The sequence below is a fragment of the Phasianus colchicus genome, chromosome 3, assembly GCF_987193195.1.
Source record: "Phasianus colchicus chromosome 3, bPhaCol1.hap1.1, whole genome shotgun sequence".
In the NCBI taxonomy this organism is placed as follows: domain Eukaryota; kingdom Metazoa; phylum Chordata; class Aves; order Galliformes; family Phasianidae; genus Phasianus; species Phasianus colchicus.
The window spans coordinates 87,789,614-87,811,190 of record NC_143438.1 but is presented as its reverse complement, the minus strand read 5'-3'; the positions used below and the strand labels follow the sequence as shown (position 1 = coordinate 87,811,190).

At 40.9% G+C, this 21,577-nt stretch overlaps 1 protein-coding gene across 4 annotated transcripts in view; it reads left to right on the top strand.

Moving 5' to 3' along the window:
* ZFAT (zinc finger and AT-hook domain containing) overlaps positions 1–20,766 on the top strand; it is a 116,204-nt gene extending 95,438 nt beyond the window's left edge. Inside the window, exon 19 of one of the 4 annotated variants that reach the window (XR_016465354.1) lies at positions 20,557–20,766. The gene's annotated coding sequence lies outside the window, so the exon portion shown is untranslated. Of the gene's footprint in view, positions 1–320; positions 763–15,303; positions 15,323–20,556 lie in introns of those variants that run through there. The other 3 variants (XR_016465353.1, XR_016465355.1, XR_016465356.1) reach the window with 3 other exon arrangements.
* Positions 20,767–21,577: the final 811 nt, after the last annotated feature.

Here is a 21,577-nt window from a genome sequence, read left to right as displayed (position 1 = left end):
CTTTCTTTCCTCCTTGTAGCGAGAACTTTTCATCTCGGGAGATCTTCATGTGCACTTGGTCATAATTATATTTTGGCACATCCTGAGAGCATCAAACTTACGACATTAATATGTAGTATCATATTCATCTCTGGCTTAATTCGTAAGGTACAGGTAATTAGTTGTATGATCTTTCATGCGTCCCTGTTCTCAACTTACCTGTGCTGGGCTGTGGTAGTTACAAGCAGTACCACACATTTCAAAGGACAGCTGAAGTTACAGAGCCATTGTTGTACGTTCCCAACAAAATCCTCTGTTCAAGTTTGTTGTATTCTCCACAGTTTACATGGATGAGGCATGAAGCAACACATGTTCCTCTATTGCTAAACAGTAATGGATGAATTGCTCTCTTCATATGCAAAGATAATTCCTTTCAGTCCTGCGTGAAGCAGAACCTCTTTCTCGTGGATCACCTGCGAGTAAGGCAGCTGACCTCAAAGGTTGCTCTTCTACCTCAAGATTTCTAGGCTTTAATAACAGCAAAGGAGAACAAAATGATGTAAGACCTGTACATTTTTTATTCAGAGCTGCACCTCACAAGGATGCTTTTGAGAGTAGTAATTGATGAGATGGACGTTGATGGAATCTTAAATAAGATCAAGATTGCAACTTCTATTTTTTAATTCTTAAACCACTTATTCTTCATTTCAATCCAGTGCAGGACTTGAAATGAGTAGTGCTTGCCAATAAAATATGAAAACAGAAAATAAACAGCTCTGACAATGCTATGAATGACCTATTCTGTTAAAATATTGTTACAGTCATCTTTGCTAAATCTGGACGAAGGAGGGAAATTATAATCAAAACATTGCACAGAGGTCAGCCTGATTTATCAAACGCTGTGAATTTTTTCTGAAAAGCTGGAAATAACTTCATCAGCCTCGGTAAATTAAAAAGGTTGAAAAGATCTTTAGTGCTTTGGAATGAAATCAAACAGGAGAAATTTGTAGAAGAAGCTTTGTTATGATTTCTTCAGTTCAAAAAATATTATCTTCAGGAAAATAAGGAGTCATTTTATGTCTTGCATCCAAATGAAATACCATGTAAGTGTATTTTACAGGAATATGCAAGATATATGACACTGAACAATCTACTGCATCCACTGTATTCTTTATGGGCAAGCAAAGAATTAAAGGACAAAATATTGTGGTAGATTATAGAGCTAGTCAGTATTTTTACAATTTGTTTTGGAAATGGTTTCCCTTTTTGATTAGTCTTGAGACCATTTATTTTGCTACTAATATTAGGAGTGAAGATAGTTTCTAGAACCTGAAAGGTGGGTGGACTTGGGGTACTGAAAACAGCATGTGTAGGTGTTTTCTTTGGTGCTATATAGCTTATTCAAATCCATCCTCAAATGGAAATAATTGAGTATTTCCGTCAACTAATGGTAATCAAATAAGTTAAAGAGATCATGATATAATAGGAAAGGCCCAAGTCAAGATTCTCCATTTCATTGGGAAGAACACTTGTCAGTTCTTACTGAAACAATAATATTTCAAACACTGACATGAAGCCTAAGTTTAGATCATCTGTGGAGTAGTTTCAAAATGCATTAGCAGATAAGTGTGAAAGTTTCTGTTGCTGATGTGATACAACTTCTGTGATGCACTTTTTCTTTGAATATATGATTTACAGTTTTGGTGATGATGCAAGTGTAAGGTAGCTGGCTCTATAAATTATTAATTATTTTTATCTCAAATCTGGTACAGAGGTATTTTATGGTAGTATCAACCAATTCAAATTTCAGAATGAGAATTTAGAGGAAAAATAAGTAGATAAAGGAACATTTTGCTCATCAGTGTGAGTGGAGTCCACATGGGAACTAAATAACCCTAGTGCAATTGTAAGAACTTGAGACAGGAGGAAGAATGGAAGTCCAAATTAAGAAACTGTATTTGTGATCATCTTGCCAATTTTCCTCATGTAACAAGCTCAGTATTTGTAGTACATACCTGAATTTCAAGGAAAAAGAAGTCATTGCTGATTTTAATTTGTGGTGTGTTTTTTCATCAGCATTTGTCTATTTACGGCTTAGTAGAAGTAAGAGACATGACTGATGCTTAGCAATACTAGTAAATTATAATTCTCTGATATAAAAAGGCCTACATGACTTATCAACTTTCTTTAACTCTTGAATTGGGCAGGGTTGTTTTTTTTTCTTGTTACATTCCTCTAATCCCTTGATCAAAGGTCAAGTTAGTTTATCCTGCAACAACAGCCATTGTTCCGTTGCCATAAAGGTAGCCTGGACAGTGACATTCTGTTTTAAGTTTGAATTTAGCTGTTCAGATTCGGGTTGCATTTTAAACCTTTAAATAATGAATTGCATGTGAAGTCATGTCTGTTTACAGTTCAGTGTACTGGAGAGCATTAAAAAGAGCGTGGTTACCAGGGTGAGAGAGGTGACCTTCCCCCTCTACTCTGCTTTGGTGAGGCCACATCTGAAGTATCATGTCCAGTTCTGGGCTCCACAGTTCAAGAGAGACAGAGAACTTCTTCAGAAAGTGCAGCGAAGGGCCAAAAAGATGGTTAGGGGCCTGGAGCATCTGCTTCATGGGGATAGGCTGTGAGAGACCTGGGGCTGTTCAGCGTGGAGAACAGACAGCTGAGGGGGGATCTTATCAATGCATATAAATATCTGAAGGGCAGAAGTCAAGTGGATGGGGTCAGGCTCTTTTCGATGGTGCCCAGCAACTGAACAAGGGAGCATGGGCAAAGCTTGGAACACAGGAAGTTGGTCCCAAGTAGGGAACTTGGTTAAGAAGGAGGGATTGGATGAGATGAATTCCGTGTTCCTGAACAGAGTAGCTTTCCTGGCAATAGGTCTTCTGCTGCCATAACATCATCTACATTGGAAATATGACCCACTGTCTCTCTCTCTTAGGGTGTGATTTAAAAAAAAGAAAATGACAACAGCAAATGAGCAAAGCTCTAAATGGTGTTTGTAGCTAGTCTCACTACTTTAATTTGCCCAAATCAGAAGAAAAATTAATAACAACTAACTCCTCTGTCCCAAATCAGTAGCTGACTGAAAATTTATATATGTATGTACTTTAGCAGAGAGTAAATAACAGGACTGTGTTTGTGTTATATTTAATACAGTATATTGTATTCTATTTTACTTTTCCTGAGGCTGTAGCAGAACTCCCATCTTTCCCTGCAGTGCATCCAATTACAGATCCTAAAGTGAAGTAAGGAAAACAAGGAAATCAGGCAATACTATAAGACTTCCCTATAAAGATGCAAGATGTTACTTCTGAGAAAACTTAATATTTAATTAGCTTTACTTAAACATGGAGACAAGGTGAAATCTATTCCTGATACTGCATAGTAAGCAAGATGCACTATTTGCAATGGTTTTTTTTTAACATCACATTGAAAACTTACGACAAGAATCAAATTGCAACACAAGATGTGTAAAGAGTAGATAAAAAGTAAATATATTAATATGTCAGGTATTCTGGAGTTTAATCTAGGGCTATTTATTATATTATTTGTAGCAGAGCAGAATGTAGTCACCAGTGGATCCTGAGGTAGTACTGTAAAATCAAATATAAAATACTTGTTCCAGAGATATTACTCTGGCAGAATTGTGAAAGTTCTTAAAATACTACTTTCCATATCTTTTAAATGGAGAGTTAAAGTAACTGTAGCTGTAAATCTGTGGCACAGCCCAGAGGAGCCAAGCATCCTTAGGTTATCTTGATATAAAAGAAACAGGCAAGGTGCAGAAATGCCTGCAGGTAGATGGGGGCAAGCATCTGTGGAACCTCTCCTGAAAGAAAGCTTTTCTCATAGCAGGAATGGATTTTACCTGATATACCATGCACCATGTCTTAGAGTGGAGACAGTGCAACGCATGGTTGTTTGGGTCTGTAGCTCTGAACAAGCGTGAGCCTGGAGATTTTTAACTTTTCTGGAAACCAGTATTTCCGTGGCAGGAGCAGTGGAAGGAGCTTCTGTCCATAGAAGGACAGAAGCTGGCTGAATGATGCTGCATGCTTTCACTTGTTACGCTGTTTTTCTGGGTGGTGTTCTCAGGGTAGGAAGCTATGTGGGACTGGCTTTGAACCACTGCAGATGCATATAATGAGTGTATTTTGTCAGGCCTGCTGTATTGCTAAGTCTGAATAGATAACAAGGCTGGGGTGCAGCACCAAGGTAAGCATGAACAGAGCTTTCAAAGGGACATGTAAAGGATACAGTACTCTTGAAAAGGCCAGACTTACAGTGTTACAAGAAGGAAGTATGTCTTTCTCTATTTAACAATAGTAATGTGTATAGCAGTGAAATTCTGTATTTATACGGTTCTGTGGGGGCTATAAGAAAGAAGGGAACAGACTCATTAGTAGGGTCTGTTGTGATAGGACAAGGGAAAATGGTTTCAAACTAAAACGGGAGATTTAGATTGGGTATCGGGAAATGGTTTTCATGATTAGGGTGGTTATGCATTGGAACAGGTTACCCAGAGAGGAGTGGATGCCCTGTCCCTGAAGACACTCAAGATAAGGCTGGATGGGGCTCTGAGCAACCTGCTCTAGATGTAGGTGTCCCTGTTCAGTGCAGGGGAGTGTCACTAGGTGACTTTTAAGGGTCCCTCCTGACTCAAACTATTCTATGATTCTGTGGGTAACCCACCAGGACTACTGTTCCCCTGCCCGTTCCTTGAAGCAATGAAAGTGTTTTGTCTTAAGCTACATACAAACTTTTGTTTTTTACTTTATAATGTCTTTTCACAGCCCAGTTCACTGTTAGCGTCTGTACTTTATGCTTCAGTTGTTCCACAAAGACTTAAAGGCATTGAGTGCTGTGAGGCATCAATAAGGTTTCTGCATTAGATGTCAGAATGTCCTATATCACAGCCTGGCATAAAGCCAGATTGTCATTTAATTGCATATTTCCCAGTTGAGCCAAGATCCATCTGAATTGGATGTTCATGCTTAGTCCCTTGTGCTCTATATTCAGCAGAACGTGCTTGCCACTTTTGCTGTGCTTTCAGATCTCTTGATGCTCTTTTGTTATGCTGAGTATGCCGGTCTGTTTTTCAGCCTTTGTTTAAGACAGTTTGCTTTATCCAGATATTCAGAAATTTAAAAGGTTTCTGTGTATTAAAGGACTTTACTTGTTCTGAGATGGTAGGTCCTGCTTATAAAACAGACAGCACTAAGACTTGGATAGTGTGATTTACTGCATACTCAAACCATTTCACTGAGGCTGACACCACAAGGGTATATGAAATCATGTTTAAATCACCCTCCCAGTGATTTAAGAGGACTAGTCAAATACCTGCTTTAGAAACTAATAATTGAGCCTATGTGAGCTGGCAATTATGCATGCAGTAATTGCATGTGTTGGGAACATGTATCATGGAAATGAGAACCAGTGGGGTTATAGTGCTTCTCAGGAGCTTTTGGTTATTGAGAGGAACAGCTAGAGTGGTTAAAAACAAAATTAGCTATGCATGTCTAGATGTTCTAAAGCATCAGTACATGAACAACAGAATTAATTCTCCCGGGCCAACGAGCTTAGGAGCTCATTGCCACTAATTGAGTATTCAACTGCTCTGTGCATTAAGGTAGGAGCTGCATTGCTGACACACAGGGTGCCTGGAGGACTGTTGCAATATCTGGAACATGAGATGAAGCTGCTCAAAAAATAGATGCAGAGTAGTGTCTCAGGACGTGCTGAAGAGCTGTGCTGCCAGCTTCTGATCACCCAGAGATCTAAACTTATTGCAGAGAATAGATTATTGCAAGAACTTTCAGCGAAGGTAACAGCCCACAAAGATCCCTGCATGCTGCAGTGTAATTTGGGCTGACTGCCCTCATGATGATTTCTGTTTGCATGGAGTTGCAGGCAGGGAGTGAGATGCTACGAATCAATCCATTGCAAGAGACAGTTGACTTTCACCAGGAGCATGTACATCATCCTAGCAGAAATGCAGAACCCATAATGCAGTGTTTTTCCCTAGGTGTTTTCAGAGATGGGGAGTACTTGACATGCCTCAGAGGTTTTGAAATATCCAGTTAAGCAGGTTCCCTACAGCAGGCTGCATAAATAGGTGTCCAGATGGGTCTTGAATATCTCCAGAGAAGGAGACTCCCCAACCTCACTGGGCAGCCTGTTCCAGTGAAAGGAACAAGAAGAAATGAGCTTAAATGTCAGGAAGAAAGAGATGGAACAGAGATAAACCTTTGCAGAGGTGATTTTTGTGGGGATAGGCTTTCATCAGTGCAGGATTTTAAATGTAAGCCAGGTAACTTTACTTAAGTCCTCTTGATCCTCCTTTGAGGCAGAAGGAGAAGCTCTATGGCCTCAGTGTTAGAATCCAGTGTTAACAAATGGAACAAAGCAGTTAAACCCTACTATATGATGGGCTTGAGTGCTACTAGAATATGAATGTTTGGGAATAATTATCTTGACCATTTAAACATGTCCAGTGCTCTCTGTGGCTTTTGTGTAGCTGCAGAGCACAAATACAAGTCTCGCCAAGTACATTGATACATGCAACAATCTTGTTGCATGTATTTGTAAATCACTTGAACAGTGTTTCCCTAAATGCTTTTTAGATTTGTCATGCAAAACTAGAGCTTCATTTTTAAGGCCAAAATTAAGTTGTTGGGAATTAAAATGGCACCTGGAAAATTAATTATTTCAGTTAGCATTTCCTTGCTTTGGCCAGCATGCTACTCTCAGGATGTACAGCAACTTCTCTGCATCAGCTCCATGCATTACTCTTCTACCTTTGCGACAGTACCTTCTGTGCTGCTTTGCTTGTGCTTTGGCTGAATTCGTTTGCTTTATCTGGTTGATTTAACTGACTGACTAGCAAAGCTGAGGCGTGAGCCATTTCATGTGAAGAGGGTCAGCATATACCAGTGGATAGAACCACTTTGCACTTGCAATGCAGCACCACATTAAAAGGTGTGAATTCTATTCTACTTGAAGATTATACAGTCCACAGAACTTTGAAATCATAGAATCACCAGAGTTGGAAAAGACCTCCAAGAACATCCAGTCCAACCATTCACCTACCACCAATATTTCCCACTAAACCATGGCCCTTCCTACAATATCCAAAATTTGGTGTTTCCTGAACACCTCCAGGGACAGTGCCTTCACCACCTCACTGTGCAGCCCATTCCAGCACCTCTCCACTCTTTCAGAGAAATTTTTCCTAATATCTGACCGGAATGTCCCCAGGTACAACTTGAGGCCATTCCCTCTAGTCTTATCACTAGTTATATGGAAAAAGAGGCCGGCTTCCTCCTCTCCCCAGTCTCCTTTCAGGGAGGTGTAGAAAGCAATAAGGACTTCCCTGAGCCTCCTCTTCTCCACACTGAACAATCCCAGTTCCTACAGCCACTCCTCATGAGGTTGTGCTCCAGCCTCCTCATTGGCTCTTTGATCTTCTCTGGATGATTAATTTGATTCCCTTCCTTGATGAACTCTCACCAGCTGTGTCAGGAAGCTATCTTCCATACACTCTAGAAACCACCCAGACTGCTTCTTCTGTACCATATTGTATTCCCAGCATATATCAGGGAAGTTGAAGTCCCCCATGAGAACAACGGCTGGTGATCTCCTGACTTCTGCCAGCTGCTCATAGAACACCTTATCCATCTCTTCATCCTGGTTAGGTGGTCTGTAACAAACCCCCAGTAGGATGTCTGTTTTGTTGGCACTCTCCCAGATCCTTACCCATAGAGATTCAATTTTATCATTCCCATCCCTGAGCTCAACAACATAAAAATGCTCTCTAATACAGAAAGCCACACCACTATCCCTTCTTTCTTGCCTTTCTTTCTGAAGAGCTTTAGCCACCCACTGCAGCACTCCAGACATGGAGGCAATCCCATCATGTTTCAGTAATGGCAAGTAAGGCATACTTTACTTGCTGCACAGTGGCTTCCAGCTCTTCCTGTTTGTTTCCCATGCTCCTTGCATTAAGTCACTTCTTCATGGATTTTGGTTCCAGATACTTCATTTTTTTTCCTTAATTCTTTTGCAGAAGTCATTTTCACTTGAGAGCTTACTTGAACCTTTCTTCCACAACCATCCTTTGTACACAAAAACAATAATCACGCTCTGATGAGTGCTGTTATATTGCTTGGTTTTCAGAAGTGGTAAGAGAAAACAGCAAAGACATCAAATATATATAAAAACATTTGCAAGGATTTCAGATGAACTAAAAAACTTTCAGACTGTTTCTAGCAAGTGGATCAGAATAACTGAAGTTATTCTGTAGCCTTCTCAAACCTTTCGTTCAAGGTCCATCCAAAGAGTCAGCAGTTGATGGTTGGACTAGATGATCTTAGTGGTCTTTTCCAACCTTACTGAGTCTGTGAAAAGTGTTGGACAAACTCGGGGCACTTTCTCACTATGACACTGGAAAGCAGAGCAGTCTAGATTAATTTGAAAAAATGTAACAAAATCAAATTCTCAGTATTTAAGCTATAGGCTTCATTCTTTGTAGGGGAGAAAAGCATTTGGCAACTGCTCATGATTCAAAATGTCAAAGATTACATGTTAATTGACTCTTGCTAGGAGTTGCTCATTATCTTTCAGCAAAGCCTGTGTGCAAGATAAGTTGATCTTTGAGAAGCGCATGGAGCAGTCATGAAAGTACTTTAATGGGAAAAAACATCATGTGCAAAGAACATCAGAAGTCTGCTCCTGTTTGCTGTTCTGCCTCATTCTTTCTCTCTTTCTAGTTTCTAACAGTTCCAGCCCTGCTGTGCAGCTTTTTAATTAACTTCTCTCATGTTACACAAATGGTAGGAGTAATGCTGCCTCAGCCTCTTGTCACTGGAGGTATGGCATGTTTAAAGCATTTTCTAGTCACAAACATGAGATGGAGAAGTAACAAAGGTATGAGGAAAAAAAAATCCATATCAAAAACCTCAAAAGAAAGCCAACAACAACACAACAACAAAAACACCTGTTTTCTAAACCATAAAGTCCCATTGAGCAGGATCCAGAATCTGATGAAAGAAAGGAGGTCCTTTTTCCATCAGCTTCAGTGGACTTGGGAGCAAGCTTGCTGTTCTAACAAATGCCCACTGCCTGCCCTTAGGGATTGCAGTTGGTAACAACGCTGCTGAAGAGGATAAAAGAAGCAGCATTCTGTGTCTCCGTAAGAAAAAGAATGCCCTTGTAACATCTTTGTGCCATGTGTTTGTAATAGCAACATGGAGTGAACATTTGCTGCAGGAATGACAGCTGAATGCTGGATATGCCCCAATTAGGCACTGAAGCCAGCTTCTAGGGCTCACTGGGTTCAATACACTGGTATTGGCATCTCCATCTACAGTGGTTTAATCTTTCTTTTTCACTCACCCACACCCACTTATCTGGGAAGATCAAAGTGCTGGACAATGGGAAACTCATTAAGACTCCTAGTCCCTTTCTGGAACCAGAAACCTGAACAGGTTCTTCAGTGTGCTGTAATAGGTATTGCACATTCATTGAATGGAGTCATTTTGTTTGAACGCATCAGGTGTGTGCCTTCAGTCGCAGGCAGCAGGGAGGAGGGGGTTGCAAGGTGCTGTCAGGGTCAGACCAAACCCTGCAACTTTCGTACCCACTGCTCCCAAAGCACCAGAGGCAGGAAGCAGGATTGTTTTCTTCTATGGACTTCTGAAAAGAAGGACAGGATGCTCCAGTACAGAAGCAGGATATGCAACACATACTGCATGCAGTGTCATTCACAGTTGTTCAGCCTGGAGAGGAGAAAGCTCCAGAGAGAACTGATAGCCTTGTAGTATCTATAGAGGGGCTGTAAGAAAGAAGGGGAAAGACTCTTTAGTAGAGTTTGTTGAGATGGGACAAGGGGAAATGGTTTCAAACTAAAACAGGAGATTTAGGCTGCATGTAAGAAAAATGAGTTTCATGACCAGGGTAGTGAGACCCAGGAACAGGTTACCCAGAAAGGTGGTGGATGCCCCATCCCTGGAGACATCCAAGGTCAGGCTCTGAGCAGCCTGCTCTAGCTGTAGGTGTCCCTGTTCATTGCAGGGGAGTTGCTCCAGATGGCCTTTACAGGTCCCTTCCAACTCAAATAATTCTATAATTCTATGTGTTGGGAAAACTTCAGTAGTGTTGGGGGTTCACTGCACTCTTCCAGCTCAGGCCCCAAAGCTCCTTAGCATCCAACAGCAGACGCTTTCCAGCTGTGGTCTTTCACCGTCTGTTCTTTGTCTCCTAGCTAAAAATGACAGCCTTTATTTTATCCCTCAGCCCCTGTGGACACCATTACCATACAAGCTGCAGCTGGGTGCTGGTCCCCAGCAGCACTTAAACACTGTGCTCTTTGAAGCACAATCAATCCAAATACGTAACAGGGGAAAAGCAACCAGAAACAAACCTGCACATCATTAGCATACAGCTTCTTCTCTGGGGGACAAGAGTGCAGACCACACATCGAAAAGTGGCAGATTTCTGTTATCAGAGGGTGAAGGGAATGACAGGGCACGGCGGCATTTGTCACAGCCGTGTCAGATTGAATGGCAAAGGAAGGACGGCGATGTGTCTCTCAGGCACAGTCAGAGATAGCTGCCCGGAGTCAGAGCCGCTGTTGTCACTCAGCCATTGTGAGATGCGACAAAGCCATAGCGGCTGCCCTGCCGTTTAGAAGCAGCATGAATTATTAATGGTGCACTTGTAAAAGTAAGTTAAAAAAAAAATAAAAAATTGTCAGCATGCCATGCTGCAAAATACAGTGATAACAATTCCCATCCCTCTCTTCTTTCCTCTTTTTAATCAGAAAATGGAGTGTTCTGCGTTGGCTGCTTCTATTTTCATGTAATAAGTGCACAGGGCTGGAGTGACACAGCATGGATTCCACAAAGATTCTGCGTGGATTTTTCCCCATAAATATTTTGGCTCTTGCTTTTCCCTATATGAAACCCTCTAAATAAAGCCCTGGATACTAATGATAAAGCTTCTTTCTTCCCTCCCCTCCCAGTCATAAAATCTTAGGGTGGGTTGAGTTGGAGGGTACCTCAAAGATCATCCATTTCTGACCTCTGTCGTGCACAGGGCTGCTCACTACCCACCAGATCAGGCTGCTCAGGGCACCGTCCAACCTGACTTTAATCATGCAAGTTCTCTCTTTTTTTTTTTTTAGTTTAATTTTTTAATTTAATTTTGCAAAGATTGAGTCCACTCTTTTGTTAAATTTTAGGTGAAACACCTACTTTTCCTTTCACAGAAGACAGAGGAGCGTAGGGTTAAAGCAGTGAATTGGATTTTAAATTTTAATCACTGTTGGCCTGTTGTCCAGGGAAATTTCTTTTTCAGTGTTCAAACTGGAAGGCAGGCAGTAAATAACAAACTTGAGATGATTGGCATTAGTATTTTTAAAGGAATCAAGGGTTTGTAACCTATTACTTTGTACCAGTGCTGTTCTGAAGCCTGGCTGCAGGATTTCTATGAATTAGCGATGTGCTTCTGCTGGCCTTTAATTTTTTGTCAAGTGCTCTTAGGTCCCTTCCTCTATTTCACCCTCACAGTGACACACAACTTGTGTTTGACAGCCTGAAAACATTTCTGATGGCTCAAAATTAGTTCCTACACCTCCTTTGTGACAGGGGTGGACTTCTGGAGCTGGAGATGGTTTGTAGCCATGCTATCAGCAAAATACAGGAAAGTGGAAGTTCTGAATCATTTCCATAAATAAAGTTTTGTAGGATACAGCAAGTGTGTGCCTGTTATAAAATCATAGATTCAGTAAGGTTGGAAAAGATGTCCAAGATCATCTACTCCAACCATCAACCCATCAGCACCCTGCCTGCTAAGCCACGTCCCTTAGTGTGACATCCATCCTTTTCTTCAGCACCTCCAGGGATGATGACTACACCACTTCCCTAGGCAGCCTGTTCCAATACCTTTCTTTCTGAGAAGAATTATTTTCTAGTATCCATCTTGATGTTGTTTTTTTGTCAAGCACTTGTTTGCTTCTGTCTCTATCAAGATGTAGCTTAAAAATAATTTGCTGACTACATCATCTCCTACATCCTGCCATGTAAAGTTGCAGAAAGACAACTATGCCCATCCCAAAATGAGAAAACAAAACAGAAAAGGACATTATCAGCATTATAAAATGATATGGAATGGCTTATGTTGGAACGAACTTTAAAGATCAACAAAGTCTGTCTTCCTGCCATGGATAGGATTGCCACCCAACCTGGCTTTGAACACCTCCAGAGATGGGCCATCCATAGCTTCTCTGGGCAGCCTGTGCCAGTTCCTCACTACTCTCTGAGTAAAGAATTTTTTCCTAACTTTTAACCTGAATCACCCTTTGTTTAGTTTTAAGTCATTCTCCTTAAAATCAATCACTTCATGGTCAGCAGTATTCAAACCTGCACAGGACCCCAATGGATTTCTACTCCATCACCGTAACCACTCAGTCACAACTATTGCACAATCATAAAATCATTTCAGTTGGAGGGGACCTTTAAAGGACATCTAGTCCAACTCCCCTGCATTGAACAGGAATACCTATAGCTCGATGAGGTTGCTTAGAGCCCCATTCAGTCTGACTTTGGATGTCTCCAGGGAAAGGCATCCACCACCTCTCTGGGCAACATGTTCCAGTGCCTCACCACCCTTACTGTAAAGAACTTTTTTCTTCTATTCAGCCTAAGTCTTCCATTTAAATTTGAAACCATTTCCCCTTGCTTTATCACTGCAGACCCTGCTGAAGTTTTTCTTCTTTCTTCACAGTCACAGTGAATCACTGGATTGATGCTTTACCTTTAAGTTCATACCTAAGTTGTCATTGTGAGGTGATGTTTTACTGTGTTCTGATTATTTTCCCATTGGATCAGCTATGATAAACTTTGCATCAGTTTAAGGCAGGGCTGCGATCAATCCAAATGAGTTTAAATGTGATACAAATATATGTGTTAACGAAGAGCAGCTGGCAGTGGTTGTATCTCACAGTACATTGCTGAGCAACGCTGTGGGCTCCTGGTGCTAGAGGAGGTGATGTCCTGCAGCCCTCCCACTGCCAGTCCTCAGGGATGGGAGTCAAGGAGGAGTGGTGCTTCAGGCATGGGACACAGAATGCTTTATGCTTTATTCCCAGGATTCAAGCCCAGGATGCTTTATAGACAGGTGAACAGAGGGTTGGTGTTTATGGTGGTGTCTGGCACCTTCTACAAGTATGTTTTAAAATGCAAAATACAATCCTCACCTCCCACAAGCAGCAAATAGAAATAAATCTTCAGCTACTGCAGTGCTGCCCATAAATAGAGCTTCTTGTTCCTCTGAAACCCCTCTCAGAACCATTTAAATAGATACAGTAAACTCTTCCAGGCAGTAGATAATAAACCTTTTTTTTCCGTATTTCTGCCTGGCAGAGAAGCAGGGTGCATACACTGCAGCCCACTGTGCAAAACCTGACACCTCCATTTTCACTGCACTGAATTTTCGGACGCCATGTGTTTGTTTCTGTGTTTTCAAATAATTTTAATATTAAATGAGTTCTCTCTCTCATCTCTGGTGAACTAGGCTGGAAATACTGTAGCGTTTTTCTTAGTGCCCTCCCATGCTGGTTCTTGGGCCATGACACAAAGGATCATGGACTGGCACTGTTTGGAAACTGGAAAACCACATTAAATTTAAGTCCATCTGTTTCCTGACACCTCAGTAACTTCACTGCTCTGCACAGGATGAGCAGTTGCATCTTCTGCCTGCGAGGGCTGCTTTATGCATGAAATATTGTGAGACACCAAAAGCAATTTTCACTTCAGATTGTTGGTACTATTAGATCCAGCTGAGATGCAGCTACACAGGAATGGATGAAAATGAAGACTTATTTAGCACAACAAGGAGGGAACTGAACTAAATACTCAGGTTCATTCCAATGACTCCTCACAGTTTTGAAAACAGAGGTGTTTTTCCAAATGCTGCATCACCCATCTCCACTCATTGGCTCACTCAATGACCAGGACTTCAGTGAAAGAAGAGTCCACGCTCTCCATAGTTTTATCTGAGCTAAATATAACAGGAGAGCTTTGTAATGGTGTAATGAGTGACAGCCATTCCCTGAGGGGAAGGTGAAGAAGTGATTCATTTACCTTGTTTTACAGAGGTGTAATAATTTCCTTACAGTTTACTCCGTTGGGAAGATTGTGTGCACCAGGGAGTCTTGAATCTTTTTACCTTGGTCATCAATAATACCTAAAAAAGGAAAGGGGGAAAAAAAGGTCGTCATAAAAATCTTTTACTTACAGTAGCCTTTACATACAGGGTGCAGAGAGATGTCTCCAACATTACGATATTTGTCCATTTGAGGTGGCATATTGGTAGCAGGATGGTACCAGGCCAGCCTGCTGGGAGTGGTAGTCACCCATCTGAGTGTGAATGGCACATTGGTTTGAGAGCTGATATACAGGTTTTACAATCTAAGGATGATGTAAGTAAACACGGGACAAGCAGTGCTGTGATGTCTCAGCTAAAAAGGCAGCAGACAGCTCTGTTATCCTCCTACCAGGTTTTCTGCAATACTTAGACAGCAGCCAGCTCAACGTGAACCACTTCAGCCATGTGTGAACAAGAAACACTGGCACTCGTTGTTCAGATCAGCCTGAAGAGGAATGTATGTTGGCCACTGTCCTCCCCACTTAACTGTGTGGGTAAAGACTGAAGCAAACAAAAAATAAGAAACAAACAAACAAAAAAGAAAATATTAATTAGCTTTTGACACAAACAGATCAAGCACTTGAACGGATTACTTATCTTTTGGCTTTGAATGCCAAGAGTTACACAGAGAGGTGATGGATGCCCCATCCTTGGAGACACTCAACGTCAGGCTGGTGGGGCTCTGAGCAACCTGCTCTACCTATAGATATCCCTGATCATTGTGGGGGGGTAGGGCTGGATGGGAGCCTTAAAGGTCCCTTCCAACTCAAACAATTCTATGATTCTATGCTGTAGATCAGAAAGCTAATGTGTAGTAGTATATCCTCAACTCCATAGTGGTGTCATTCAGCATATAAATAAATATATGTTTGAATTCTGTGAGTTGTTGTTTCTTTCCCTCCCCCAAGGCACTTAGTCCCTGTGAGACAAATGTAGAAGAAAAATCAAATGATATTATTGCTACCTGAGATAGCATCATATAGATTTACATCAATAACAATATCTAAAAAACTTTGTTTTCTATCACAAATCATGGTTGCTGATATTTCAAGTGAGCCAGAAATGCTTTCAAGTTTCATCCTCCTATGTTATCACACATTCCCCCACGAGGCTGAATGGACAAAAACTTTGTGAAGAGAACGGAGAAACTTCGACATAAATCTTTTAAAGAGAATGCTTAAGGAGATGTCAATCATCAGCACATGCAGCAGAGACTTCCAGGACTGTCTTCTCCTTCAGGCTTTCTTCCTAAGCTGATTTGTCTGTGGTTTCTGTACAGGTATCCGGGCTTCCTTTCATGAAGTAACTGGGATGTTTCAGTTTGTACTTTTATGCCCAGGTAAAGACAAGCAGTTCTAATAGGGGAAACACTTGGCTCTGTCTATAAATCTGAGCACATCCTGGCTATTTGAATTGGGCATTGGACTGGAGTTCAGCAATAATGTGCTTTCGATGCACTCAGTGCATATAAATAGATAAATATCATTTTCTGGTTATGCCAAATGTATGTTCTCTATGGAATTATGTAACTTCTCAGATTTTCCAAAAACTGTTTTTCTTGAATCGAAGTTACCTTCTCATAAATTAGGGAAATGTGTTTTTCAGGCTGAATATTCCATTTGGACTTCACTGAAGCGCCCCCTGCTTTTCCTAGCAGAGTATTTGACCTCTTGACCTTAATGTAAAGAACATATTTTCCTTACAGAGACATTTATCTAACAGAAGCCTCTAAGGGAAGAAAAAATTTGGTTTACAGATGGCTTGATTCCCTCAAGGTGCATGAATCAATCACATAAATTGCAGTGTGTCCCGCACTTCAGCTTAAATCAATAGGGGATTAAAACTGCTGATGTACTGCTGATTTTGTATGCTTCTCTTTTCACTTTGGTTCTGGCCCATCCTCAGCCTCACTACCTGTCCACCTGATTTTTCTCCATCTGTGGTGCTTTTTTAGCATGATTCATTAGAGATCCATTAAGATCTGTATGACCACGGGGTAGGGATTGGCCTCTGCTGCCTCCCACCAAATACAACCTGGGGAGGGGAAGGCTCCCTGGCTAGGAGGTGAAACAGGGCAGGCATCTCTTGCAGGGAGTCCCACTCATTGAGTGGGAGCAGCCTGGAAGCAACCAAAAGAAATACAAGCGCTGACACAGGGTTGCATGTTACACTTTCTTGGTCTGCTGTGCAGTCGGAGCATTCAGTTTTCTTGCAGAGATGATATCTATGTAGATGTATGTTGGGATTGAGATCTCCTGTCCCAGCATTTACTATATCTTCCGACATACCTTTCCAGTCCTATACAAAACAAACAAACAAAGAAAGCAAACAAACAAACACAGATTTCCTTCAATATATTTTTTTGCTTGGGCCCACCAGTTATCGTGTTATTTTGTTCCTTCACATTTAGAAAATGGAGCTTAAATAATAGGCTTCTTCAAAAATTAAACTTACAGGATATAAAGAAGCATCAAATGCTATTTCCATATCAGTTTGTTTTGGAGCTAAGAAACACACTGCAGCTGGTAGTGAGTTATAGAATGCCTAAACTGTCTGCTTTAGATGGTTGTCACTGATTTTGAAAAGTGCTTGATGTACATAAAATATGGTTCTGCAAATTGCTTCCTTTAAACTTCAGAGACTCCTTCTTTAATTTACTGTAGTCATTTATCGTAGCTCTCAAAATGCTGTTGGCAAAGGAAGCATCCTGCCTCATGAAGTAGAGTAAGTCTGAAACCAGACAGCATTAGGAATATTTCCTATTGGGAGGATTCAGTTTGCGCTCTTTGCATGATTATTTTTTCTATCATCTCATTTTCTGTGAAAGCTCCTTGCAGGAAGCTGGTGTGCTTCTCCATTGTCCAGTCTGTCAGTGTCCCAAGGTATGATTGAAGCTTAAAAGCAGGAAGGGGAGTGACTTTTCACATGGTCTAGTAGTGATAAGACAAGGGGGAATGCCTTTAAGCTAAAAGAGGGAACATTTAGGTCAGATGTTAGGAAGAAATTCTTTACTTGGAGGGCACAAGCTGCCCAGAAAAGCTGTGGATGCCCCAATTCTGGAGGCATTGAAGTCCAGGTTGAATGGGGTCCTGGGCAGCCAGGGTGGATGGCAACCCTGCCAACAATAATCCTTAAGGTCCCCTGCAACCTAACCATTCTGTGATCAGGCACACATCTACAAACACACTCACAACTGGGCCACAGCCCCTGCTCATGGGACCAAGGCTCTCCTAGACAACCTGACAGGGACTTGTGTCTCTGGCTGGGGTAATGAGGTTCCCTCTGTGCCCTCACGTTTCTGGGCTCCTTCATATGTTTGAGTAGATGAGCTTTGTGTCATATAGCCTAACTGGTCAAAACAATCCCGTGTTATTCTATGTAATCTAGAAAAGTGCACATTCCAGTCCTGCCAAAGGACACTATGTACCTGATATTCAACCTAGATGTCCCTTATCTTGTTTTCACAGGGCTGTTGATGGCCTCCTGACATGCTTAACATTGCCCTGGGCAAACAGTTCATGTCTTCTATGAGACCTGCTCTGTCTACTACATCCGTAAAACCTTTATATGGTTGCAAAAAATAATTAATATCTCCAGCAAGGTATGCAGCTTCTTATCTTCCCTAGGCTGTACGCTGCTTCTCGAGCATATCAAGATTGTTTGTTTTTTCAAACATCAGGACATTCTTGACTCGTCTCCAGCTCATGACTCACTGCATGCCCTTTTGCTGTTTCTGAATTGCTGCTGCCTGGGGAGTTAGTCCATATCTTGTGTTTGTGCAGTTGGTTCTTCCTGCCTTGCATGCTTTTGTATTGAATTTCACCCTGTATGTGTCAGATAACGTCAAGATTGTCTGCGATTTTGACCTTGTTCTCAAGGAGACTCAGTGGGGCCTTTTCAGCTTTTGCAAATTCATTGAAGACTCACTGTTCAAGCAAGGAACAGGCAGAAGGATGGCACCTCACCCAGTGCATATTCTCAAACTGGCAAAGACTATTGATAACAGCCCTGGTCATCAAAAGTATAAACAGTACTAGAATGAAACACAGTAGGGTGTACCATTAGTTCTGCACCTACAAAAGATAATTTTATCCAGACTGCGTTTTATCTTGTTTACAAAATAGTGTCATGGACACTAGTGTCAAAAATTGTGCCAAGTTAACTGCATGAAATACAGAAATTCTTTGTTGTTATATGAACTTGTATCTAGTGAAAGGAAATAAGTTAGGTGCAGTCGCAATTAGATTTTTGGCACATTGGTATGCTATTTGTTATTCAGTTTTGTGTTATCTTCCAGATTCATACATATGTCTGCTCTGTTGATTTTATCCAGAACTTCACTGTGAATATAGGCCAGGCTTATAGGTCTGCATTTCCCTTCTGCTTTTCACCTTCCCAGTCTGCTGACAGTCAATCTGTCTTTTACAAATTTTCCCAACTCGCTACCAACAGATCTGAGGTTTTTTTTGGATGGTTTTTTAGGGATCCTGAGGTTAACCTTATATGGCCAATCTTTGAGAATATCAAAGGTTTGAATGAGTATTTATAACATAGAATACCATTTGGGATGCCTGAGTATGGGGTGTGAGGAATGCTGCGTCTTTCTGCACCCACAGCTGGAAGTGAGGTGGGCTTCTAAAATGGCACCAGCACCCATGGCTAATCAGTGACATCAAAGGGCCAATGCATTCCCTGGGGGTGTTCAAGGGCAGGTTGGATGGAGCCCTGGACAACCTGGTCTAGTACCAGCTCAGGAGTTGGTGGCTTTCCAGCCCAAGCCATTCTATGATTTTATGATTCTGGTTCATGTACCTGCCTCCTGCTCTTTCTCACTGGCATTAAATATTCACTTCATTTGGATTTGACTTTCTTACCACTGCCCATCAGCAGTTTTTCCTTGCCTGAGAAGCTGATCAACAATTTCCTTGGTCTTCCTTTTACTGCTATTGTAGACCATTATTCCTGTTCTTCTATAGAGAGATCATTTCATATATTCCTTTTCCATAGAGATTATTTATGCTTTTGCTGTGTGTGTTCTCTGAGCAACACCCAATCATCCTTAGCTTTTCTCTCCTTTAGATTTACCTCCTTATGAAATGTTACTGGCTCTGTCTCTGAGACTGTTCAAGACTGAAAGCCAAGGGGGTCTACGGAGTGGGTGAGATTTCTGGATCTGAGAAAACATTCAATGTCTTGGAGAGCTGCTCTTTTGAGAATAGATATACATGCCTTCATTTCCTTCAGTCAAAATATGAACTTTCTGGCAATTCCTTCTGTCTGTGTGTAATCTCTTCTAGGGCTTCTCTATTGAAAAATAGCAGTATTAGAAGAGTGTGTGTTTCCAGTCCTGTGCACTGAGTAGACAGCACAATGCTGTGGGGCAGTTATAAAAATTTCACGTAAATCATGGAAATGAAGTATTGAATATTATTGGCATGTAGGCTGGTTAGAACTGACTTAAATGAGATCATTATAAAAGGGTATCTATGTAGTTGCAATAATTCAACCAAACTACGTTCTCTGCTCCAACCTAAGTAATACCATATGCAAACTTGTTTTCATTATATATCCAAAACTGAAAGCATATTCTTCCATGAAAAATTCATTGCTTTAACCTGGCTTTGCACTTAATCAGAAGAAATGTTGGTAGGAGGCCTGCGGCCAGAAAAACAGCATGGCATTGAAAATCTTTACTTCTTTCAAGCTCCTCCTTTGATCATCATTGCACTGGCTCCATTAATAACTTGCTAGGTTACTGGAATCTATGCTTAGAGAATGGAAAGAATGATCTTCCTGGTTAATTACATCCAAACTTCTATCTTTTTTCTTTAGTTACTGTTTTGCTAAACTGTTTTTGATAATAGGCACTGATGAACTTCAAGTTCCACCAAAATCTGTGGTAAGTATATATTCATAGACCATAAAAACCTCGTGCTGGTCCAAGCTTCCTTCCTCTGTGTTAATAAGGGACTGTTTTCAAAAAGCAGAGCATCATGTAAATGGTACAAACTTCAAAGCAGTAGATAAAACAAAATCAATGCAACGTACAACCAGAATAAATACAGAGCATAATATAGTGAACTCACTTTTAAGTTTTACATTTTATGGTTTTTCTATTAGTTAATAGAAACCACAGCCAACTTTCTGTTATGAACAATAAAATTGGGACTGCAGCATTTATGTTATTATTTTCATCTTAAATTCACTTTATCTAATGCTGCATTTTCAGTTTGCTTTATGATTATTTTTTTTCTGCTAGCAGCACAGTGTTGTCTCATCAAAAGCAGTTCTTGTAAATTAACTACATTAGTGTGCAGTGCTTGCTAAATGCAGTCCAGTATTTAATTGCTGTATATTTTTCAGATCACTCAAAAATAAGCACGAAGTCATGAGTAATGCCTTGTTCTTCTTTGGTACCATGGAAGATGAGGCTGTGCTATTAAACTTCACCAAGAATGCTGCTCTAGAATGATCATCAGACTCTGCCTCCTGATGTTATATGTACCCACGTTTTCTTGTACTGTGATCAACTGATTGAAATCTGTCTCTAAACTACATCCCTTTTCTGTGTTTGCTGAGGGTCCCAGGGTTTCAGTGCTCAGAAAATTTACTATTTAAATGTATCCATGTCTAAGTTACTTATCCTTTATTAATCTAGCCTCCATTAAAGAAATTGAGAGGAGGAAGTAACTTTTAATAAAAGGCCATCATATCCTTCTCCATTTATGTTATGACAGATTGAGCAAGTCCTTTGCATACAGCTTCCTCCTGCACAGCTGCCCATCAGCACTGTTGGCTATTTTTGTTCCATGCCCACTTTGTGTTCTTAATTGTGCAACATCACTGTCTCAGTGTACTGAAGATGAAGCCCCTGGGAATAATGACCAATGTGACATTTCTATTTCACTTTATGCATTGGAAAAGTCTCTTCTCATGCATCTTAGGAACACCTTTGCCTTTCACACAGCTACAGCAGTGGAAACTCTCAATTACTCATGATAGACAAGTACAAACCAGCCTTCCTCCTCAGTTGTTCCAATTATTACCACCCTATATAAATTATTCCACCAACTGAACTGACAATTTAACATCACCGATTACTTCCACATAGCATGGTTACATTTCCTCTCTTACTGACATCATTTTAGCATATTCTTTTATTGTTTATTGCCAAATCTGTTCTCTACATTGTATACTGTAGAGTGTATATATTATATATTGTATAAATTCCTTTAACCATTTTTCCTTGTCACACCTTGAAATTCTACCATGGCACCTGTGGCCTTTGCCTGGCATTATTTCTCTTCATCTCACACTTCTGGGTACCAATGTTGGTCCTGTTTCTGCAAGTCAAAAAGCTTTCAGGAGTTGACAGGGCATGTGC